This window comes from Chrysemys picta, chromosome 1 (assembly GCF_011386835.1).
Source record: "Chrysemys picta bellii isolate R12L10 chromosome 1, ASM1138683v2, whole genome shotgun sequence".
NCBI classification, from domain to species: domain Eukaryota; kingdom Metazoa; phylum Chordata; order Testudines; family Emydidae; genus Chrysemys; species Chrysemys picta.
Window position 1 is genome coordinate 128,117,334 of NC_088791.1, and position 26,266 is coordinate 128,143,599.

At 41.8% G+C, this 26,266-nt stretch overlaps 1 long non-coding RNA gene across 2 annotated transcripts in view; it reads left to right on the forward strand.

Annotated features, from left to right (window-relative positions):
* LOC112058808 (uncharacterized) overlaps positions 1 to 3,383 on the forward strand; it is a 98,152-nt gene extending 94,769 nt beyond the window's left edge. For both annotated transcript variants that reach the window (XR_010593247.1, XR_010593246.1), the window contains exons 3-4: positions 1,587 to 1,665; positions 1,786 to 3,383. This is a non-coding gene — a long non-coding RNA (uncharacterized LOC112058808). The remainder of the gene's footprint in view (positions 1 to 1,586; positions 1,666 to 1,785) is intronic.
* The last annotated feature ends 22,883 nt before the right edge of the window (positions 3,384 to 26,266 follow it).

Below are 26,266 nucleotides of genomic sequence, written 5' to 3' on the forward strand. Positions count from 1 at the left end.
TGCAAGGTCAGTAGCCTCAACTTCATTGGGATGAGACTTAGCTCCCATGACTGTTTGGTCCCTCCGATACTGGAGCTAAGCAGAAGTTCAGGGACCCTAAATAGGCAGGACCACAGGTGGACACACTGTCTCTTGGGACCGAGAAGCACAGCGCAAAGCTACAATAACAGTACCTAGTGCCTCATCCAAGACAACCTTGGGTTCTTTGACACTGTCAACTCTCTCTGCACCATCAACTCTCTTGGCACTGACCAAATCCTTGGCACTGAATAAGGCACTTGAGGGAAAAGACTCCACCCTCGGCACCGATAGTTCCTGCCTACTTCACCGGAGTTCAGAGATCCAAGGGACCTGTCATCTCTGTTACCCCTGAATCTCTGCTTCTCTGTCACAAGCTCCCTATAGTTCATGCCTCTTCCCTGGAATCACAACATTTCTCTCTTTCACCACTGAGAGGAGGAAGAATACGGAATTCCAGATCACATGCAGGCAATCCTCTACTCTTATTATTATCATCTAAGCAGTGTTTCAATACAGCAAAACATAGAAAGATAACTCCCCCTTGACTTCCCTGCAAAGACAGTGGTTCAGGAGGGGCTCTTTTGCCAAATGACCTAAAAAGTTGATGTTGAACAACGATACCTCAGTTCTAGTAACGGAAGAATGATACACATTTTTTTTCCAGTCTGCTAAAGTTTATGCTACTCTCCTGCCTCAGTCTTTCTAGTACGGGTGTAATTAATGATCTCATTTACACTTGAAGCGTCCAAAGGAGGGATCAGCTAGTTTTATTAATGTACATCATGTCCTCATCCTTCAGTGCCCTCAGTGATGTAATAGAATTACTGGTGGAATGCAATCTAATGCCACCCGTTGACTTGGATAGCATGAATGTCTGTGCTGAATACATGTGGTTGCATTGGGATACCCCTGTGGAAATCTTCTGCAGTGTGGTCTGCATTTCATCAAGGGACTTGGATGTTACGCTTATGTCAGCGGTGACACTTGTACTCTAGCCTCTGTGTTTTCCTTTGCTTTCTGGAGATCATAGTTCTGTTTCCTGAGCCATCTAATCTCTCTGATAATGTTATTGGCTTTGGGGATTTTGGTTTGATGGACTGTCGTCATTGCCAGGCTTAATAACTGAACAATTGATGGATGACAACACTGTTATTTAACAACAGCCTTTGTGCTGGCGAACAAACTAGGATTGACACTGGTTAATAGTTTTGTATGATTTTTGACCTAATACACCACATACAGTGAACATGTTTCATTCTGGTCCTAGCATCATATTTGAATGTACTTTCTCATAATAGATCACTAGCAACAGATACGTGAATGAAATCCCATGTAAGATCCATAATGAAGCAGCATATTACATGTACCGTTTTTACAGGGATAGTGAATTGAAAATTCTTTCAACAGAAAATCATCCAGGATGCATTCGTGCCCCACCTTTAAGGGTATTTGGCTCTTACAGATTATTCCGAGGTAGAACATTGTTTTTACTGTAGTGCAGCTATTTAATATCAAAAGCATGTCGGAGTCACTAGTTATATCCTCTGTTTTGTTTTTCTGTTCAGATGATGACTTGAAGCACATAGCTATTCCTACTGCCTGTATTTAGGTTCAGTAAATAAACTGGATTTGGACTTCACCTGTGTGAGTACCGCGTCTGCCATCAGATACTTTGCACTACTTCCATAACTTTTTTATCATAGCACAGTCCTGTGCCGTTGCTATGGTGCTTATCAAATCTAAATTATCAATGCATTTTTTCAGAATGTCTGATATGAATTGCATCAAGCTAGCATGGCATCAGATGAAAAATAATATCAGGATAGTTGCCAAATCAAGCAAAAAACCAAAGAGGCGATGCCGATCCTAGCCATTCATCACTTTGGGGAAAAAATGTTGACGGTTGAAGAGTGTAACCGATCTATAAAACAACTTTGCAGAGTCCTTCCATGGATTTTTGAATGAAAGAGGTGTTCTAAAAGGATGTAATTTTACACTGAGTGTGTGTGTGTGTGTGTGTGTGTACATTCTAATAAAGTGTTTGCCTTGCTTTGGCTAAACTCATCTGTATGTACTTTCTCCTTGCAATCAGTTTACAGTAAAGGGATCCCTGGGAGGCTTTGGTCTATGCAGTTTCAGTTCTCAGATCATTAGCAGTCTGCACTCAGAGATTCTCAGTACATACTAAGTCAGTTGTATTAGCTTTCAAAAACCTGGATTCTCTTCTCAGTTAAGAAGCTAATAGAATATTTAAAAAATTCTTTTAATCTTTTGAGCAGATATGTTTATGGGCATACCCAGACAGCACTACCACGAGAAAGGAGGTAGGGTGAACAAACATGGCAAGAAGTTGTATTGGTCTCTTTTGGCTTTTTCTCCAAATACTCAGCTGCAACCATTATCACGTCAGTTGGTGTATAAAGCAGATATTGGAAATTGAAAGAGTGCAAATGTATGGGAAAATAATGGCGTGCATGCTAATAATTACAGGAACCACAAAAGCTCATAAGTATAAATATCAATGACCATAGAAAATGGTCATAGCATCCAGTTCACCGCATATAAAGGAACTGAATGAAAACATTAACACAAACTTTAATATTGTATTGTCATTAGCAACAGGCTACATGAATCTGTGATGAATGAACTCATCAAGTATAACCTTGACATTACTAGAAAGAATTGACTTTCCCCTTGAACCGCCATAATTAACATGTGAAAGCCAGTTATTCAAAATATTGGCAGGAATAATTTTTCCTAAGTAGAATAGCATAAACGTCAACCTCCCCTCATAAAATGGCTCAAAGACATGGGTGGGATTTGCTGACATCTTGCCAAGGTGGTTGCCTCAGCTCCACCGTCTTTTCATGCTTTAATGGCAACATTGCAAAATGCATACAGTTCTCCCAGGGATTGATGAAGATCCTAAGGGTCAGCACCAAGCTTTGGAAAAGAGGACAGTACAAATCTATAGAAATTATTGTACAGTAATACATAAAGTAACGTGCAGTACTACAAAATCCACTGCTTCATGAACTGCTTCATGGCAGCAGTTGTTTGGGAGCTTCTGTAGACTCTCACCACAACACTAGGATGCTGTAGTGCTGCACAGGGAGACAATTTCAGTTCCTATTGCTTGGTCAAAATATATTGGAGAAGAAAAACTGTTTTAGAATTTTTCTTTTAAAAAAAAGCAGCACTTGCATGTAAATAAAATATCCTGATCACCCAAGAAGGTGAGGTTGTTCAGCTTCTGTTGCATTACTTGATCCCCAGTAGAAAATTGTTTTAAAATGCCAATGGTGGATAAGAATTCTGTTAGCTTTTTAAATAAAATATTTAAATTTTGAGATGTGCCATTTTACAAAGTCATGCCAGTTGCCTGAATGGGAAAAGATGGACAAATATGACTGCTCCCTGCCTTACCTGAACAGTTGACTTAGCTACCAAACAATAGTTCAACTACAGTATGCCTTTACAGGACAGCTAATATATTTGAGTGGATGCCTGCCAGTTAGCAATGTGAGCATTACAACCACCTCCAGTTCATGGAAAAACAGCAGAAAATTGGATTGTATCAACTTAGATGGAGGATGAAGGGCGGCCACTGACAGACATTTCCAGAAGTATTGATTTGCTCGTGAATGAATGTGAAAACATTTTGAAGTGTGCCTGCTGTAGTTTTTCTCTGAACTGTATAATATAAAGAAAATACGTGATGGAGTATAAAGATTTTATTGCTGATTTTTGATGACCTGCATGACCAATTTGAGATTTTGCCACTCATGAGTAACATGGCTATCCCAAACTCACACCAATAAAACCTTCATGCCACAGCACACCATCATATATTCTTGCTATATCATAATATAATGGATGAACACTGTCTTATTCTCTGTAGTCATTGGATGGTGTATAATGAATGACTTGGATGACCTAAAAAGTGGTGATTCTGTGATAACAGTCTTCTATCATCTCTTCAGATTACCACTCCTTGAAAATTTGTTCAACTAAAAAAATACTCATTGTATCTTTTTGGAAAATTTGGTTCTTTGTGAAATAGAAAAACTTTTATTAAGCTTAATTTTTATTGTATTTTTTACCTTCACCTTCTGGGATATGCAGCCACCTCAACCCAGAAAGATTGTAGGAGGTGAAAAACTGTCCTGTAAAAAATGTATCCATTCAAGTCTTGTTAGCTGACATGTAGAGCCCTGCGCATATACACAATGTGTGTCCGTATTTGATCTGTGATCCGCAAACTTTTTCAGGGCTCTACTGACATGTTTTAAACCTAGTGTAGACAGGGCAAGTTGTTTTAACATGTTAGCTGTTTAAGATGAACCCTAGGTAGGGAACTTAGTGTTTACCTCAATCAGCTAACACATGTTAAAACGACAACTGTCTTGCCTTCACTAGGATTTTAGCACAGCGAGGGATAGCTCAGTGGTTTGAGCATGGGCCTGCTAAACCCAGGGTTGTGAGTTCAATGCTTGACGGGGGCCACTTAGGGCTCTGGAGCAAAATCAGTACTTGGTCCTGCTAATGAAGGCAGGGGGCTGGACTTTCAGTGTCCCTTCCAGCTCTATGAGATAGGTATATCTCCATATATATATATATATATATAACATGTCAAAAATGCACTTTTTCTTAGTGTAAATATGATGTTAAAAGTGTATATAGGACCATTTATTTCCTAGACTCCTTCTCTCCAGTATTAAGGCACTGACTTATTAGAACACTAAAAAGAAGCAAACAAAAATATAAAATGTGTCCTTGTGGAAACATAAGTTCAGATTTTTTTCAGTTTAACTTGTCACTGATCTAGAGAAACAATATATGACAGTATGAGAGAGAGAAAATATCAGCAATTTAATGAGTATGTGTGCATGAAAATACTGTTGAATAATCAGTCCAGTTCCATTATAGGCAATGAGCTGTTTTTTGTTCTATTACTCTGGGGGTAAATACAGAGTAATACCATTAAGTGGAGGGTAACTGACTGCAGAAATTGGCTCAGTATTTCCTGTTCTATTTGTGCCATAGTCTTTCTACCTTGTACAAACTTTAACAACTTCTGAACATCTAACTATATGATTGTCTACTCCATACAACAAAAATTCTGGCAGGATGTATATAATGCAACAGTTTTAAATCTGAATCTTCAGTTGAGTTCTTTTGCTTTGGCAAAGTTTTCACATTTCCAACAGGTTTGCAGAGTTATAATCCAGGAAGCAATCAACCTTTTCTTATAGGCTTTTTATAAATTTGCAGAGCAAAGTTGGGTAGGAGTTCAGTATTCCAAAGAGAGTGAGTCACTTGATTTTTTTTCTTTAAATTATGTAGAAAATATAGGTAGGTTATGAACTCTATTGTGGATTCTAACAGCAGGATTTTTGAAACATTTATGACTTTTTCCAGTAATGTTAATCTGGCTACAATGACTGTTTTTAAAATATTTTTTACTATTCTTAAATCAAACTTGTTGAAAAAAAACAGACAGTTACATATGATAACATATCATATCATAGAGCATGTGATATTGATGAAGAATAACTTTTAGAGAGTCTTTCACTCAGGAAGATCCCAAAACATTTTAAAAAGTCATAAACTTTAGATAGTTATAGTATATCATTTGTATTCTCAGTTATATTTAAATACATGATTACTTTCACCCACCACTGAAATACAGTCAATCTAGAGTAGAGTGCAGCAGTTGTTTAAGGTCACATAGCCAAACTGCACAACAATCTAGAACAGGAAGTGAAGAATACAGAATGCAACTGAAATTGCGGGGGGAAAGTTTTGCTAGATGATTATTCAGATTGGTATTTGGCGAAGATACCAAGATGACTCTCTCATACACATTGCACAGGAGAGCGTGACAGACTACAACTCTGCATTACCCAGCATAAGAATTTTCTAGACAAAAGAGCTATTGCCCAATAGTACCCTATGGGTTCTCTCCAAGAAAGAACAATAGAGCTATTCCTTTGCGCTCTCCCTGAAATAGTCTACAGACATGACAGCAATACCTCAACATTACTTCAGGCCAAACACTATGTTTTAAGAAATAATTTCCCCTGAAGTGAGTTATTTAACAGTTGACTATCACAATGTATGTTCCCAAACAAAATCTACATTAAAATGGAGTTAAATATCCTAAAAACAAGCATTGCAAACTAAGAAAATTCAAAATTGAAGTTAAACTGGAAAGAAACCAAACATGTTAAGATACAGAAATGATGGGTGAGGGCACTCAAACAGCCTCCTCTCCCTCTTGAACTTTGCTTTCCCATGGAAACACATTTCTTCCTTCTTCACCATATGTTCCCCTGCACATGTGCTCCTCAGTCTGTCACTCTTCTTTGCTCCCTGCTTGCCTGTGCACATGTTCCTCAGTATCCCTTCTGTTTGCACCCCAAATTGCTCTGCATGCACAAAACACACCCAAATTTTCTCCATCCTTCTCCATCCCACATTCTCCTGCATGTGCACATGTTTAGTTTCCCCTGACTGCTGGGTAGATCTGATTCACTGGGTAACTCTGTTTTTTTGGAGGGCGGAGGAGAATTAGGATTAATGATCATTTTTGTCATTGTTTTTCATAACAAGAAGTTTATCTGTCAGCAAAGGCTGGTGCATTTTCAGAGAAACTTATAAAGAATTGCTTTCTTTCTAAATGTTTGCCATCTTCTGTTGTCCTCACTGGCAATGAGATGTTTGCTTTCAAAAGAGCCACTGTGTCTCATTGTTCTCAATGGGAGTGAATCCAAGCTACCCTCAGGGTAGCAAATAGCTCCCAGTGCTATCAGGTGGTGGTGTGGAACACTGTGAGGAGCAAGTGAATGGAGGCAGGAGCCATCCTTGCTAAGGAGACCCTCTGTCCTGAGTCCCATTGTGAAAAATGGAGATGGGGTGTCCTCAATCCCCTTGGGAACCATAGGAGATGATAGCCATTTTGGAAGGAGGGCAGTTTAATAGAATTATCTGAATAGCTTCAGCCTCTGCTGAAGCAGAAACTTTCAATTATAAAGCATAATGGCAAAAAAGACTATTAATTCTAACATGATTTAAATGTACCTATGTACAAGATTTCAGTGAGTTTTAGGAAGCCAGAAGAACTAATTAATGGATTTACTTGTAAATACTCAGGAAAAAGTGCTGTAATTTGGGGGAATATACACTGTGCTTTTAGTACATACCAAAGCAGTTGAATCCCTGCTTTAAGGCAAAATTCAAATCAACCTTAATTATGGAACTGCATCTGGCACCTCTGTAATGGTGAAAATTAAGAGCCAAGTACATTTGGGATTTTTTTTTCCATTTTAGAAATAACATTGCAATTTTCTAAGGACAAAGTCATGTCACTGGATCTTTTTAACTTTCTGTTTCAAAATAGAACAGCAGCTCTCGATGTAATTATTTAATTGCATCCATGTTGACTACATTCTAGCTGAACAAAAACATTTCTCATGTACAAAGAGCCAAGTTAGGAAACAACAACAAAAACCAACCCTCTCCCCATAAAAATAAATAAAAAACAGTTCACCCATAAAAAGATGTGATATCTACTAAAACAGCCACATTAGAAAAGTTATCCATTTAAATTTAGCAAGTTAAACAAGAAACGATTAGGGTTAGCTTTCTGTTTTCTTAAATCCACTTATTGAGGACAATGAGTTGGAGAGAAGGAACCAATTTAGCCTTAGTTGTTGCTTGCTTAATTTGCTTCATTTTAAGGGAAACTCATTTTAGTGGAAACTTTTTTTTTAATGTAGTGGGTTTAAATAGATACATCTTGTACATAGCATATTTTTTCTATTTGTTAATGTAATTATTTATTAAATATGGTGAGACTGATCTTCATAGGTGCTGTTCCCACTAGAATTGTGGATGCTCAGTATCTCTGAAAATCAGGCCCAGTGTAATTTCATTTCTTGCATTAGAAAAGTCTTATTCAATTATTGTTGTTGTTTTTTAAGTAAAAGGTTTTATTGTGTGAAGAAAAATGAACATTTAAAATTATTAAAATAAGAAATACATGCGGTAAGGAATTTTATTAGTAGTAGTATTTTTACTGTGGTAGCCCCTATAAGCCCTAGTCATGCACCAGGACCCCATTGTGCTAGGTGCTGTACAAACACAGAACAAAAAGAGGATTCCTGCCCCGAAGAGCTTCCATTTAAGTATAAGGCAAGATACAACATATAGGGAGAGCACAAAGAAATCATTAGACAACATCAGGCTATATTCATTGCATCAAATATTCAATAATTTTACATTTATTCACTGCTTTGTCAAAATTATTCAGAGAAAATTAGAGAAAGCTGACAGGGAACAGCATATTCTAGAGAAAAATACCATGCAGAGTCAGAAGATTGTCATCATACAGTAATGATGTCATTCTCTCATTGTCTTTACTCCTGGGGGGATTCTGCACCACTGTGCATGCGCAGAATTCATGTGTCCTGCAGAATTTTATTTTTTCCACGGAAAATACATTCTGCCCCAGAAGTGCTGCAATTCTACCTTTCACCCACCAGAGGCCACGGTGGCACCAGAACAGCCAACAGCATGAATGCGGCAGGCTGTTCTGGTGCCACAGTGACCTCTGGTGGGCAAAAGACGAACTGCAGCACTTCTGGGACAGAATATATTTTGGGGAGGGGGGATTCTGTGTGTGTGCAGTGGCACAGAATTCCCCCAGGAATAGAAGTTTATCACAGCACCTGGCTGCGGAGCAACTGGGGTTCAGAATGACTAGTAGGGGAAAATAGATTGGGGCATGGGCTCAGGAGGTAGTCGGGTGACAGTGTTGAGCCAGGGACTAAATGGGAGTGGGGATGCATGGCCACATGGGAATGGGGGAGGGGAGCTGCAGGGACCCATCGGGATCAGGATTGCGGGGACAGGGGCAGATGTGCCTGACTGAATGGAAGAGGTTTGGGATCAGCCAAGGTCTGCATGGGAGAGGCTCTCCAACTCCCTAACAATCCTGCTCCCCCTCCCTGAAAAAAATGGTCCATATTTCTCCTACCCACACCCAACAACTCTCCAAGTTCACTCCAGGGTCCTTCCCTCGCCCTCACCTCCTCCGTTACCTCTAACACTCCCAAGCATTTGCATTGCTTCTAACCGGTGCAGGAAATACAATTCTATATTGTAATTTAAATGAATTACTCAACGTTCTGTATTAATATGCCTAGTAAGGAATCTATTTGTCAAAAAAAATTACCAGAATCTTTTTTTTGGTCTGCATTGTTACAGACATATTGCTGATAGATATTTTGAAATAAATTACGAAAATAATTGAAACTGGCATGATTATATTGTGTTATTTTGACAAAATTATGCAGAATTTTTAATTTTTTGACACACAATTCCCCCAGGAGTAGACTGTCTTGTAGCACTGTGTTACCAAGCCTATCAATAGAGCTCCCTAGAGTGTCATCTTTGTATAGTTATCTGTTAATCAAACCACTCAGAAAGTAAAGAGCAAACTTAATCAAATGTGTGGAGTTTTTGTCTTTCATACCATACTCTTTGAAGAGGTATCTCAATTTTCTCTCTTTGAGATATAGGTGATTTTCCAGTGTTGTAGTATACTTTAGTAATTATGATGGCAGTAGGAATCAGCAGTCTCCTGAACCTAGTATGCTGCCCAATTTTTTTTAGATGTTAACAAATCTAGAGCTTCTGTGGTGGTTGCATTGGGGCCAAATTGACTGATTAATAAATGTCTAATCTGTAGATACTGAGTGATTTGGTTTGGAGACCATATTTTTGCAGCATCACCTCACATCTTAAAAATATAATTGTGAATTAAATGTGATGGAGAATAGCTTTATCTATCTATTGCCTACTATCAGTTTGCCTTTGATTTGTAGGGCTGAATTACCCTCCAATACTAGAGTTACTTGGGGGGGGGGGAAGAGGGGGAAGAATCAGAAACATTTTTTCTGTAGTTTTTTAAAAAAATACAATCCATAATCTTCTGACCAGTTTTACTCCATAGGTCAGGAAGCCACTATAGTCCAGCATGGAGCATAAAAACTGAGTAAGGTCTTCAGATTTTGGCCCATCACGTATTATGCTTTTGCTTCAACACAATTATTTAATGAAATATTTTGCACTGATGAAATATTAAGGGGTCAGTTATTCCATATAGACACAGTGCATGGGGCATATAGGGGAAGTGGTGAAGAGGCAGCTATTGAGCCTCTTTAGGTCCCCAATCAGTTCTTCTGGCCAGTGCATGGGGAGTGATCCATTTGTCAAGTAGGCCAATTTGGAAAGAGAAAAAAGGCCAGTGTTGGGGAAGAGAGTGTTCCAGTAGGTCTTGAGAACAGTTTCAAAATATAAAGCAAAAAAACCTTAAATTTCAATGAATGGTCACCAGTATTTAGCCTAGTAAACTAAAGAAGTAATTTTGCCCTATGTTGTTCCATACATGCGATAAAAACATTGAGATTTACAGGGACGAACTGATTATTAAAAATATATAGATTAAGTTCATACAACAGTAAGATTTCTTTACCCAATGTACATTTTATGGGGGAAAAAAATCACAATTAAGTGACATTGTCATGTTCAGTTTGGGAATGAAATTTGAGACAGTGTGCTGTTCGAAGGGCTCTGTAAATTTAAAAAAGACCATTTTAATTGAATTTTTGATGGAAATAAATCTGTAGAAATAAACATTCCCCTGCAGTGTCTGTGGTCCATAGTGCTTGAGAACAGGAAGTTGAAACTTACTAACTAAAAACAGACCAGTCTAGGTACATTGTCCAAGCTGATTGAAAGGGGAAAAAATAAATAACCAGCAAACATGATAAAAAGGAGTTTGAGCAGAGGTCATACTAACAGTAATTCCAAGACATTTCACTATGTCAGGAGAAATGTACAGAGTAATGTAGGTTAACTGTAAAGGGTATGGTATTATAGTATCTGCAAGTGGTTGCTGTTTTTTTAAAAATAAAATTATAGATATTTTTATCCAAGCACAGTTTTCAAGTGACATTTGTTAATGTAAAGATGGGTACATCAGAATCATAACGTGATAGATTTTAATCATTCTCAAAACAAGGGAAAACCGGTTCAAAGACATCTTGTCTTTTGAAAAACAGGTTGTTCATTATGTAGACAACTAAATTACACAGTGTTAATACAGTGTATTAAGGTAAATTCTTTTATCCAACCACTTTTTTAGACTTACTATATGTACAGTAATATTAAATATAACCAGGAAATCAGTTTCACATCTAGTTTATTAAGGACTGTGAATTTGCTTCTTCCTCACTGAGCTAGTCCCAACAAGTTTTGCACAGAGACCTGAAGTCCTCAACTGGAACGTGTCACTTCAGAGTACTTTTTTTTAGTGTCTGCAAATAATGCATTGCAATGAAAAATCAGTTATTTAAGTAAATTATGAATATCATATCTGTTTTGTCAGGTCTGGGAATCCCTTGTGTTGTTTCCTAAGGAAGGAACTATTCCTGTTCCCCCATGATGTGGATTTAAGTAATTTCTGGTATAAGGTTGGACTGTTTAATTTTCAAAAACGTAATGAGGAATATTATTATATTGTATTAATATTATACAAGACATCTCCTTTGAAGGGAGAAAATTCTTGTTCAAATCATAGGTAATTTCTCTGATCAGAGAAAGCCACTAACTATAAAAGTGTTCAGTTAAGTCAGTTATATTTTAATCAATATTAATTGCATTCATTACTGAAGTTGGTATTACAGGCAGTTATGTGCCAACCTATCACAGAATATGGTTGAACCCCTAAAATTTGCTTAAAAGATGGACTGAACTCCCATTTGAATTGCCAAAACCAATGGTGTTTTTGAATCCCTGCTTTCTTGCCTACTGGCTCTAGCTCAGTGCTAAAGTATGTCACTCTAAAGCCTACTACGCTGAAAGGTTTTATTGTAAAGGGATACTTCAGTATCAGAAAGTGGTAATTAACAATCTATTTTTACATTTGATATATGCAAAATAACCTCATTCCTTCAGAAGCAGGAGGTCTAGGGAAGAAACATGAAGTAAACTCGATATTGTAGAATTTGGACTGCCACCGTATAATTAATGGAATGCCCTAGAAAAAGTTTCCAAATGAATGATCCATTGAGTGAGTCATTAGCTTGGTTTGTAGAAGGAACTAGTAGCAACTTATTGGTTCCCCACCCTTTCTTTTAAATAGGATCAGAAGTGTGTTCCAGGATGAGCAGAGGATATTTATATTACTTTAGCTCTTGAGGTCACAATTAGGATTTAGATACCTTTAAGCTAGGTACACCATAAATACTTACAAAGACATGTTCCTCATCTTAGAGTTCACAATCTAAGAAATAATTTGAAATCTTCTGAAAGAGGTAAGGACATTGTGTGTATTGAATAGAGGGGTAAGGAGAGATGTCAAAAAATTGCTCTTGATGCCAGAAAGAAAATATTTTCCACTTCACATTCTAGAGTTTATGCATAGAAAGTTTCACTACTTCTAATATATAATTGAGCTTGTGTGAGAGAAATCCAGATGTGGATGAAAAATTTGACCATACCAATGGAATAAACCAAAAACATATAGCATAGGGGAGGTGTAAACTCTCTGGCATCTATCTGTCAAAGTACAAAAATTACCTGGCCAATAAAATGCCATGAAAATAAGAGCCATGATCAGTATTTATCTATACTGATAGATCTCCAAGGAATGTCCTGTGGGCGTGAATGGACTCCTGCAGTATTTCTTGGGCTGTTTGCGTAAATATACAGCATTAATGTAAAACTAGAGTGACATTTTGCAGTTTGTCTGGAGCCAGTCTTAAATATTTCATTTAATATGCATAAGGTCACCCAACTTCTTGGGTAACCGTACTGAGCCAGAACAGGAAGAACAATATTGACCTTCAAGTCAGACTCATAGTGGTTCACTCACGTTTATCTTGGAGTGCTTTGACTGATATGTTGGAGTTATGAAACTCAGAGAAAGCTAAGAGTGACTGGAGCATCTTCCAGAGCTTCAATAGCTTTAGACAACATCTGCATGCAAATCTTGTATTTGGGGATATTGTAGCCTACAACTCATCTCACAATACTCTAGTTATGAGCCTCCACTGGTGACGACATCTAGTTGCAATCAAGATACTACTTAAAGCATCAGCGATATGTCTCCTTTTAAATACACCGCTACCTCGACATAACGCGACTCGATATAACACGAATTCGGATATAACGTGGTAAAGCAGTGCTCCGGGGGGGCGGGGCTGCGCACTCCAGTGAATCAAAGCAAGTTCAATATAACGTGGTAAGATTCTTTGGCTCCCGAAGACAGCGTTATATCGAGGTAGAGGTGTATCTGAACTGACACATGCAACAACTTGGACAGCTGCAACTTTCCAAATCCATGCAACTTTTACCTAAAAAAAATTACTTAACTCATTTTTTAGAGTTCTAAAATGCTGCGAGTTATTCATCTCAAGGTGCATATATATTTAATGAAGCACATGCTGTTTTCACAACAAACAATAAGAAATATAGGTCCCACAGAGTAAAATGTATAATCTCCAAACATCCTCTTCACCAACTCGAGCAAAAGAAAAAAAAAAAAAAGATCAGCCTTGTACCATGCCACAAAAATTAACCAACACGGACAATGTTTGACCACTGGAGGAGATGAATTTAAGATCACACCAGTGAAAAAGTCAGGACACAGCCCCCACAGTAGCGTAGCTAGTGGGGTGCAGGGGAAGCAGCCGCTTCCCCTCAGCATATTTTTCAAAAGCGGCTGCTGGAGCTCTGGGTCCCTGAACGGCTCGGCTTGGCAGGAGGAAAGCTGCTGCTGCTGCTGTCGCGCGGCAGAGGCCTGGAGGCAGGACATCTGCCCTGTCCGTCAGCCAGCCCGGCCGCCGCCCCCCCCCGGGTGGGGCGGGGACACCTGCTACAAGCGGGGCACGCAGCAACCCCCGTCCCCGCCGCCCCGCTCCCGGAACGCGGCCGGAGCCGTGGGGTTCTCCCGCCCCACCTCCGCCATGAGGAGCTCTCCGGAACCCCGGCAGATGTGCCTGCTGCTCCGCCGGGGGGAGCCGCCAGCCTGCTTTGCCTGAGCCCCTGCTGGGGAGGAGGGACGGCGAGCCCGGCACTTGCTCCCAGCTCAGGAGGAGACGAGCTGGAAGCTCCCCCCCGCCTGAGCCACAGGGACAGACTCCGTTCCCCGTGGGGAGCTGGCTCCTAGGTCGCGCCGGTCTCAGCGCCAGGAGCTGGGTGCCCTGGCGCTGTGGGGGAGGAGGAGGCGCCCGACCCCCTCCCCCGGACCGAGCCCCTCCGAGTGGGGGCGCACAGCAGTGGCCGGAGGAGGAACCAAGGGGGGCGTGGCCAGAGGAGGAGCCGAGGGGGGTGCACCTTTTTATGTTTGCTCCCCCTGCACTTAGAACCTGGCTAAGCCCCTGAGCCCCCATATGATTTTGTCTAGGCTCAAGCTAGAAATTCCTCATGTGTCCAGGATCCAAACCATGTAAATGGTGGTTGTTTTTTTTTTAAACAAAGTGTTGTAGCCATATTGGTCCCAAGATATTAGAGAGAGAAGGTGGATGAGGTAATATCTTGTATTGGACCAATTTCTGTTGGTGAGATAGGGTTACCATGTTTAACAAATAAAAAAAGAAGACCCTCCACGGGGCCCTGGCCCCGCCCATTTCCCCACCCCAGCCCCGGCCCGGCCCCGCCCCCTCCTCCCTCCCACTCCCAGCCACGCGAAAAGGGCTGCCCGAGCGCTACCGGCTTCACGGTTTGCCGGGCAGCCCCCAGACTCTGCGCCCCCGGCCGGCTCTTCCCCAGCGCAGCTGGAGCCCGGGAGGGGAAGCGCCCAGCCGGGGGCGCAGGGTCTGGAGGCTGCCCGGCAAACCGTGAAGCCGGTAGTGCTCGGGCTTCAGGCAGCCCCCATGCCGCCGGACCCTGCGCCCCCGGCCGGGCACTTCCCCTCCCGGGCTCCGGCGGCGCAGGGTCCGGAGGCATGGGGGCTGCCCGAAGCCCGTAGCGCTCGGCTCTTAAACAGAGCCAAAGAGTCAGGGGAGGAGCAGAGCCGCCGCGGCCACAGGCTCTGCTCCTCCCCTGACTCTTTGGCTCTGTTTAAGAGCTGGGCTGCCCGAGCGCTACTGGCTTCGGGCAGCCCCCATGCCTCCGGACCCTGCGCTGCCAGAGCCCGGGAGGGGAAGTGCCTGGCCGGCATTTTCCCGGACATGTTCGGCTTTTTGGCAATTCCCCACGGACGGGGGTTTGATTACCAAAAAGCCGGACATGTCTGGGAAAAACCGGACGTATGGTAACCCTAGGTGAGAGGGACAAGCTTTTAGGCTTACATGGAACACTTCTTCATGTCTGGGAAATTTACTCTGGAAAAACTCAAAAGCATGTCTATTTTACCAGTGGAAGTTGGTCTAATAAGATTATTTCACCCACCTTGTGACTCTTGTTTTTAAAACAAATTAACTAGGGGGGGGGGGGGATAAAATAATGAAAATACTTTTAATAAAACCTATTCTAAAAAATGTTAAGGTTGCAAAGTGAAACATTCAAAAGTTAATGTGAAAGAAAGAAATGTGAAAATTAAGGTTGCCCACACAACTCTCCTGCCTTGATCGTATGCATTACAGTGCAGTGTTTTATTCGATATGTGAGTATATGTAAGACCTACATATATACACACATGATATAAAACTATCAGTGTTTAAAATGTATGTATGGGGGTTAAGGGGGAATGATTTAAATCCAACAGAAGGAAACCAATGTGAACTTAACATTTTAAAGACTTTAATGTTAAATTTGGAGTAATTAATATGACAGGTTAGTGGAAATGAGGAAGGGAATAAAGTGCTGTTAGCTACATGCAGTAGAACACCCCTTCTGGAGTCTTGTAATAAGTGTTTAAGTGATTGTGGGGGAACAAGAAACTTCTGGAAGCTTTGACCAAACTTCTCATAAGCACCAGCTGTCATGTGACCCCATCACATCTGGGGAGAATATTTAGCTATGGAGAAGTAAATTGTAAAAGTCTGAAAAGTGGTCTTGCTAATTTACAGATTAATTTAATAAAATCCAACTTGCTTCTTCATTTGATCTTTCAAAAGCCAGCTCCTGCTTTTAATAGACAACATCCTTGTGTGCTTCCAATCAGCTTTTATTCTGCGTAGTAAGCTCACCACCAATGCCTCTAAATTGGACCCTTAAAAAAAGTGTTCACAGTGATACTGGATATACTGTTCACAGCTGTACATCACAGGTTTACAACATCTGGGTTGCACGCACTACCCCTCTCTTCTCTTCCCTCCAATGCATTTCTTGTGATCCACAGTTTTTATGGGCACTGAACACCAGATGCAGTGCTGTGCAAGCAGCAGTCTCTCTCTACAGCTCCAGCTTTTTCCTCTTCCATTTCTGTCACAGCTGCCCTCTAGTACAACTTTCCCCTTATTTCACACTAGAAGCAGCTCTTCTAGCCCTGCTGATTGCCGGTCAGAGAGATGGCAGCTCGAAAAACAAAAAAAAATGCCAACCCAGAGGAGTGGAATGAAGAATTCTGGCTACAGCCAACTACATCCATTGGGAGGAGTCGGCCTGCCACTTGAGCTTGTGATCAAGCTGCATGTGGAGGAGGAAGAGAAGAATCGTTCTTCAGCTGATTGTCAGAGACCAGGATGGGAGAGGTGATGCCTAGTGTCTGGAGCAGATGTCAGGATGAGTGGTTGGAGCCAGAGTCAGTAACCAGTAATAGGATGCCAGGGTCAGAGGCCAGGTTCCTCCAGGTAGTCTGGCCAATCAGGTGATTTTGTATGGACCTGGGGCATGGCTTGAGTCTGTAAATAAGAGTTCTGTACCTGCAGAGTGCTAATCTGAGTTTGTAAATTCAGCAGGACATCTACCAACCCCAACAAGGAGATGTTAGCTTTCATAGGATCTATTGTAGAAGAAGCTACTACCCCTTTTTGGTTGGGGACTCTCAAAATGTCAGAGACCAGGACATGGGTGGTCATGCTTCGCCTACTGACTGGAGCAGAAGTCAGACCTAGCGGTTAGAGCTGGAGTTGGTAGCCATGAATAGGAACCCAAGATAAGAGTTGGAGGCCAGAGCCAAGAGTCAGAGTGAGAAGTCAGGAATTGGAGCCAAGGGTCAGAGCCAGGTTACCTGGAGTGAGGTAAGGCAGGAGCAGGACTGTCTGAGGCTGGAACAGAGCTGGGAACAAGTAGGTGAAGCTATGAGTGAATAGCTTGAGCAGCTGTTGGCCTAATCGTGCTGCTTGTGCTTAAGAGAGCATGCCTGTGGGTTCCTCCAGCTAGTCAGACAGTCTGGCCAATCAGGTGCTTCAGCTGTGAGCCGACTGTGATTCAGTTGCAAGGGAGAGGGAGCTAGCTGGTCTGAGGTTCAGTTGCATGCCTTAATCCCTGACACTGATAACAGCTTTGGCAGAGGGGAATAGAAAAGGGGGAGGGAGAACATGAAAGAAGAATAGAGCTGGAATAAAACTGGGAGGTGGAACAGAAGACATGTAGTGATATCTAATTCCATGAAACCTGCAGCACCTGTGACTTGTAAATACAAAAATACTTTCCAGTTTAGCAGTCAGACTGAAAAAAATGTTAAGGCATCAGAATCAACAATTTTATTAAAAACCTCAACACATCTTATCCCATAAAGAATTTCAGTTGACTAGCTAAATTGTGTTAAAGAAAACTGTTTATACTAATGAATTATACTGACTTTTTTTAGTGATTCAAAATAATAAACATGGAAACCAAGTCTTCTGTATCTGAAGAAACAAAAACAAGCACTATGCTATAGTCACTTTGTATCAACTATATCAGACAAACAACACACTATTGTTAGTATGAAGTCGCTGTAGAGGAGAAGGTTATGAGTGCAGTAAACTAGTCCTCAGCATCACATGGTCTGTCTGATGCTAGATGGTAGACAAAAGTGCTATTTATATGAGAAAAGGATGACCGAAAACAAAGACGTGCAGTGATACTGATGGCAAAATAAATCATCAGACCACTAAACAGATCAAGCATCTAGCTCCTGAACAATTGTACTAATTCAGTCCAGTTGGTGAGTTTTTGAGTTTGCTTTACAGAAGCTAAAAGTCAGCTGGGGACAAACTGATATGTTTATCTGCTTCAGCGAGACAGAGAAGCAGGGGTCTTGACAAATTTTGTCAATGTCCCTGATAATCAACTGTAGTATTGGGCTTCTTTGTGTTGGTAACTAATAGCACTAATATATTTATGAATATTTTTGAAGCTTCAAAGTACTTAAAGCATATTCACTAATGTGACAAAGTTCCTCTATCTTGGTGGGTCCTGCGCTTATTGGCGGATTTTCCTGCCTCAGAGATTCACCATGTGGGTTGGGGAACAGCCCAGAGACCTTCCCCTCTGGAAGAACCCAGAGTCCAGGTCAATTGGGAGGAACCCGGGCCCACCCTCTACTCCGGGTTCCAGCCCAGGACCCTGTGGACTACAGCTGTCTATAGTGCCTCCTGTAACTATTGCATGACAGCTACAACTCCCTGGGCTACTTCCCCATAGCCTCCTCCAAACACCTTACTTATTCTCACCACAGGACTTTCCTCCTGGTGTCTGATAACACTTGTGTTCCTCAGTCCTCCAGCAGTACACTCTCTCACTCTCAGCTTCTTGCACCTCTTGCTCCCAGCTCCTTTTAAAACCCAGGTGCCCTGATTAGCCTGCCTTAATTGATTCTAGCAGCTTCTTCTTAATTGGCTCCAGGTGTCCTAATTAGCCTGCCTGCCTTAACTGGTTCTAGCAGGTTCCTGATTACTCTAGTGCAGCCCCTGCTCTGGTCACTCAGGGAACAGAAAACTACTCATCCAGTGACCAGTATATTTGCCCTCTACCAGACTCCTGTACCCCACTGGTTTGGGTCTGTCACACTAATCTTCAAGTATTATAACAGAAGCTGCAGTCGAGCTAGATGTTCCTTATCCAGTACTGTTTGTTTTTAACTTTTGTATTCAGTTTTAAAATATTGCTTTTAGAGGGCTCATCTCTTGTTCTGTTAAAGACACAAGCAGAGAAAGCAATAGCCTGAGCAATGTTGGAATGCACCTTAAGAGTCTGGACCAAGGCTTTCACTACTGGATGGCTAAAGATAGGTTCCTACATCTTGATTTTAGTTATCTAAGTTTAGGAACCCAGTTTTGAAAATCCTGTCCCTACTTTTTGAAAGGGCAGGCAGAAGCTAGGGCCATGATACCAAATACATGTGTAACTACAGTGACTATGTACAAACTGGGCATTTTGTGTGTATAAATTGGCAAGTTAGATGGTCACTTGTGCACATACTACTATATAATTTACATGTGCTATTGTAATTGTGCACATAAATTAGGTTTGCTGATGCTTAGGCATTTTTGCACTGAGCTTGGAGCTTCTGTCTCTTTTGAATATTAATCACTAAAGGTCAAACAGACATTGTTAAAATTATAGACTTCTGTTTCTCATGTGCTTGGCTTTTTGTTCCTGAGGGCCTACTGTCCTGAGCCATATACCTGAAGATGTTAGTTATATAGCCCCATTCTCAAGCTGATTTTCTGCTAATGTTACAGACCATTGGCATTTATCTGGTTTGGAATTAAACAGCTATAGCAGACTATAGTCACTCACTTAACGAGTTCCTCCTTCCTTGAAGATGAACCAGGTTCCAAGGTACTTTGAATCTCATCCCTTTCCATTGTCTCCCCCCCCCCCCCCTTACCCCCTCAGTGGACAGCTGCTGAGAGAATCAAGTTCTCTGTACTAAAATTAGTCTTGTGATATCCTAGAATTTGCTAATAATTACTGTAGTTACAATACATAATCACTACTCTGAGAAACAAAACCACAGCTTCTCATGTACAGACTAGTGCCTTTAGCTTGCTGGACCATGACAGTTTTATGTATATTCTATATTCTGTTTGCACACACACTTGCATTGGTTTAACTAAACTGTTTTAGTTAAAGCAGTGGAAATCCCTGTGTGGATACATTTACAGTAGAACCTCAGAGTTACGAATGCCCCAGGAATGGAGGTTGTTCATAACTCTGAAATGTTCTGAACAAAAGTTTATGCTTGTTCTTTCAAAAATTTACAACTGAACATTGACTTAATGCAACTTTGAAACTTTACAGAAGAAAAGTGCTTCTTTCCCTTCATTTTTTTTAGTAGCTTATGTTTAACACAGTACTGTACTGTATTTGCTTTGTTGTTGTCTTTTGTCTCTGTGGCTGCTTGATTGTGTACTTCCAGTTCCAAATGAGGTGTGTGGTTTACTGGTCAGTTTATAACTCTGATGTTCGTAACTCTGAGGTTCTACTGTATTTTGGTTTGAGTGGCTTATTTCAGCTTTGCTTAAATCTGTTCCTAAGGTCTTGTCTACACAGGAAATTTACCAATATTACTGTACGGCTATAGTTATACCACTATAGTTTGCTATAACTCCCTATGTGGACATTTATTCTAAATCACAGTGGCCTTTTTTAGGTTTAAGGTAATTAGCGCAATTGACCTAAGATAAACCAAAGTAAGCCTGTATATGTGTGTGTCCATACAGCATTTTTCACCAGTTTAACTAAATCAATTTAAAATCTAAATCTTTAAGCTACATTGGTGCAACTGTGAATGTAGATAAGCCTTTTGGCTCTGATCCAAGCCCCCTTTAAGTCAATGGGTAAACTCCCACTAACTGTAAGGGGAGGCAGGATTGGACCTTATGTATGATGATTGAGTTGCTGACATTTGTGTTTAATAGTAAAAGACATGGATTATAAAACACCAAAGCTAATTTTTAAACCCTTTTTATTCTGCCTCAGACACACAAGTAAATGTGACCTTTGACATACGTCACAAAGGATTGCAGGACATACGTGCACAAAGAAAATTCATGTATATCAGGATATATTGCCTGGGCAATATATATCATGGAGGCAGTAGTGAGTGCACTCTCATGTCTATATTACATTTCGTTTTTTCTCATATTACTATATCTACTATCTTAAAGCAGGAAGCTTTAAACTATAGTGAAGAAAATACTACAATATTAATATCATATTGAATAAATCAACCTATGCTTGGTAAAGCCACCTGGATCTTTTGTCACTTTCTATGACAAGAAGCAGGAACAGATGTGATTAGACAGAGTATAAATTACAAATGTGCTTGCATGACATAATATGGTTTGATAATTACATGACAACCAGCCATCACACACTTCCATTCCAGGTCAAATGGCAGTCTTCCATGGCAAGTCACCAAAACGATGATGGGGAGAAGAAAATTCTCTCTCTCTCTCACTCACACACACACACATCCTCCCTCCCTCCCTACCCCTCATTGCTTCTTCTGCATTTCCTCAATTAAAACAACTTCCCAGGGTCACTTTGTCATTTACTGGAAAAGGAGCATATTGGAAAGGGACAAATGTTTAATTTTTACCATTACATTGGCCTGAATTGAGTCTGTCTTGCTGTAAACAACCTTGCTTTTGGTTTATGACTGTCAAAGTGCTGCTTCTTTGCTTGTATCACATGGAAGAGTGAATTTATAACTCAAGGCAGATAAATTATAGCAATAAGGGATTTTCTTAATTAATTTCTACCCAAAGGTCAAAGTGTGTGTATGGGAGGAGATGAGTATCTGCAGAACAAATACTCCTCTGTCCTGTCTGTTCCCCTTCATACTGTGTTGCTTCCTCCTTTCCTAGATGATCTGCACCTCAGGTTTCTTGGAAATTATGACTGTGCTGCTACCTGTTCAGACTCACAGAAAGAGATAGAAGTCAAGGTGAGATTAGGAAGATCTAAGGAAAAGGGGGAATGAACAAGCAGAAGAGTGGATGAGAAATGTGTCTGTCAGGAACACACCAAGTATCAGAGAGGAGAAGAGCAGTGGAGGACTTGTAGGGATTGGTACCCCAACACAGACCTTTCCATTTCTAGATCACTGGTTCTGTTCTTGTCCAAGTTGCTTTTCACAAAATGTTATCATCTGAAAGCTATTGTTGAACTTAGTGAAATGAATTGGTTCTGTCAATCCAGTTCTTAATGAATAAGGATGTGATTTACAGAGGTACTTAGGTGCCTGAGTCCTGCTTTTTGGCACCACTGCAATCCACAGAGTTCCTGCTTGGCTGCTGTCTAGGCGCCTAAACTCACTCAGGGCCTAAGATTTTGAAGCAAAAGTTCCATAGGTGCTTTTGTTTCTGCCAATGAGCATGTACACTGCTTCCTCCCTCTGTGTGCTTGGACACCTATCTCCCACCTGAGCCCCAGAGCGATTCACAAACTGGGGGAAGATAAGCATTCAGCCACCCAAGTCATGTGTGGGGTACTAACCCCATAGGCATGCTCAGAGGCTGCCTACCAGAGTGAATCCTATTCAAAAGCTGGCAGCAGCAGGACCACCATCTCCCTCATAACCTTTAGCCTTGTGAACAGGGTATTCACCCAGGACCCATGAGTGCCCCCTTCCTCCTAATGGAGAGCAGGGATTTGAACAGGGATCTGCCATGTGTCAGGTGAGTGCCCTAACTGCTAGGCTATAGAGTCATTCTAACTGTTTCTGGCTCAATTAATATTTAATTATGGTGGAGCAGCTTATCTAGGAGAGATTGAGGAAGTCCCACATCAGAATATTCCATAGCCCAGTGGTTAGAGGAGTGGTTCTCAACCTTTCCAGACTACTGTACCCCTTTCAGGAGTCTGATTTGTCTTGAGTACCCCCAAGTTTCACCTACAAACTATTTGCTTACAAAATCAGACATAAAAATTCAGAAGTGTCACAGCACACTATTACTGAAAAATTGCTTATGTTCTCATTTTTACCATATAAAATAAATCATTTGGAATATAAATACTGTACTTACATTTCAGTGTATAGTATATAGAGCAGTATAAACAAGTCATCATCTGTATGAAATTTGAGTTTGTACTGACTTCGCTAGTGCTTTTTATGTAGCCTGTTGTAAAACTAGGTGAATATCTAGGTCACTTGATGTACCCCCTGGAAGACCTCTTTGTACCCTCAGGGGTTCTGCTGGTTGAGAACCACTGGGTTAGAGTATTCACCTGAGAGGTGTCCAATCCCTGTTCAAATCCCTTTCCCCTCCCCCCCCCCAGGAGGAAGGGAGACTTGATATGGGGGTTTCTGACATGCTGGATGAGTAACCTATCCACTAGACTAGCGGTTCTCAAACTGTAGGTCAGGACCCAAAATTAGACTTGCTGGGACCCCTGGCTTAAGCTGAAACCTGAGTTCCACCCCCAATCAGGACGGCGGTGCTCGGGCTCAGCCCCAACCCGGGCTCATGTAGTAACTTTCTTGTCAGAAGGGGCTTGCTGTGCAATGAAGTTTGAGAACCCTTGCACCACTAGACTAAAGGTTACAAGGGAAAACGTCCTTCTCACCACCCTGTTTTGTTTCAGGCCCTGCACACAACACAGGGCTTGTCTACACTTACTGGGGGATCAATGCGCAGCGATCGACCGCAGATCACTGTCCCGTCAACTCCTGTACTCCACCTGAACGAGAAGCACAAGGGCAGTCGACGGGAGAAGGTTTTCCGTCGACATAGCGTAGTGTGGACCCCACGGTAGGTAGATCTAAGTACGTCAACATCGGCTACATTATTCACGTAACTGAAGTTGCGTAACTTAGACTGATCTCCCATCATAGTGTAGACATGGCCTCAGGCAGCTGAATGCCTAATTTCCCTCAGTTTGTGGATTGTAAGCAGAGTTAGGCACCTATCTCTGTGAGAGGGCTGGGCTTAGGACACACCCATGTCGGCATTTCCCTTTGGCTAGCTTAGATGGTTCCCTACCTAGCGTGTTGGATTTGTGCATTGCAGTCTGAGGTACCTCTCTTTTCCCTGTCGTCGTACAGGAGCCTAGGTGCCTAAGGCAGGCTTTGTGGATTGCAGTGTTGTACCTGTTATTGTCTAGGTGCCTAAAAGTTTTAGGCGCCACGATGCTCAGCATTGCAATACCTAATTCCCTTCATGGATCCCACCTAAGTATCTGCATCACAAAAACCACCACCAGAATTGGCATGAATTGGGATCTTTGTTGGCAGTCTTAGCAGAAAGGTCACTGACTGACTGGCCATAAGGACTTAACTACCCTTTCGACCCTAGGTGCTCTGGTATAGTGATGAGGTATAAGTACTGAGAGAGGTGGAAGGAAAGGCAATTCTTTAGGTTATGATTAAGGCTACAATTTAGTCACGAGTATTTTTGGTAAAAGTCATAGACAGGTCATGGGCAATAAACAAAAAGTCACAGCCCGTGACCTGTCCATGACTTATAGTATAAATGCCCCCTGAATAAATCTTGGGGAGGCCGCTGCTGAGAGGAAGCCAGGGGGTTGCTGCTGGGGGAATATTCGGGGGGGGCTACTGCTTGGGGAGGGCACGGCCAGTGGCACCAGCTTTTGGGGGCAGCTGGAGTAGCTGCTGCTCTGGCTGCCCTGAGACCGCTGCCAGGGCCAACGACAATGGCTACTCCAGCCACCCCAGGGACCACTGCTCAGGCAGTACCCTGGGCCATCCACACCGGCTGCTGCTCGGACGGTCCCAGGGCCAGCTCCCTGAGCAGTGGCCGGTGCGGCTGGCCCTGGGGAGAATGTGAGCAGCGGCTGGTGCAGTTGGCCTGGAGACCGCTTGAGCAGTGGCCCACTTTGAAAAGGGCCAAAGAGGAAAGAAGAGATTTCTCAACCTTTGGAAAACAGGACTGTCTGACTTAAAATGGTACAAATGGCCTGTCTATGCTCAGGCCCTGTGAAGAGAAAACCTTGCCATCCTGGACGGAAACAGGCAGGGCCCTATCCTTCCCCCCATTGTTTCCTAATGGAAAGGGCCGGCTCCAGCTCTTTTGCCGCCCCAAGCGGCAAAGAAGAAAAAAAGAAAAACCCAATTGAGCTGCTGCCAAAGTACTGCTGAAGAGGAAGAGAGGGAGTGAAGGACGTGCTGCCCCAATAACGGACGGAGTGCCGCCCCTTTCTATTGGCCGCCCCAGGCACCTGCTTCCTTTGCCGGTGCCTGGAGCCGGCCCTGCTTATGGAGCCTGTCATTGTTTCATTTGCTCTTTGCCTGTTCCCCCCCCCCCCCAGCCTCCTTTAATTAAACTCTGTGAAGCCAGGCATGATAATATATATATGCTAAACTGAGATGCATAGGATATGTATAAAAATAATACACATAACTCCATCATTATCCACCTTAGCTACTTTTGACCTGGGCACTTTTTTCCCCCTTCACCACCACCTTCATAATTCAGAAAAGTAACTGGAAGTCTTTGTTCTTTCAAGATAAATTTGGAGGACTTTCCTACCATCCAAGCAGTATGTGAAGAACTTAATGGATATCTCCTAGTATATGCTGTATAGAGCTCAGACTTGTTCCTTTTCTGAAACACCTACCCCTACTAGCATGTTTCTGGATGCTACTTTTATTTGAGTGGTAGGTGAGAGAAAGTGGTGCTGGCAGGAGAAAGCTTTCAAGAGAAGGCTCCCCTCCATGTCACACTAGCTTAATTGCTGTCAGCAACATGAAGCTCATATTAACTCATCATAGTAATGATTAGCTCTTATATTGGACATATAGCACTTTTCCATCTGTAGAGTTCCACTCTTGAAGCAATCAAGTTGAGTGAAATGTTGATACCTAATTTACTTTTCACCATTTATGATGTTTGTATTTCACTCAGCTCAGCTTGAGAGCTGTAAATAGATTAGATGACTTTATTTTTGTTTTTCTGTGTCCATTTCTAGTGAAACCTGGAAAAAATTCTGGGGTTCACTAAAACTATCTGGGATGCTGGGTTTGTCCTTCAAAACCTGGACAGTCTTAGAGAACCTGCTACATCTGCCTGGCAGTATATCCAAGGCTAGGAAACCTTGCAGCTGCAATGTGTGCTTGGCAGATCTCCCAGTGAAGGTAGTTCAATTGGAGACTAGCAGGGACACCTCTTTTTAATAAAAGGAGTACTTGTGGCACCTTAGAGACTAACAAATTTATTAGAGCATAAGCTTTCGTGGGCTACTGCCCACTTCTTCGGATGCATATAGAGTGTCTATATGCATCCGAAGAAGTGGGCAGTAGCCCACGAAAGCTTATGCTCTAATAAATTTGTTAGTCTCTAAGGTGCCACAAGTACTCCTGTTCTTTTTGTGGATACAGACTAACACGGCTGCT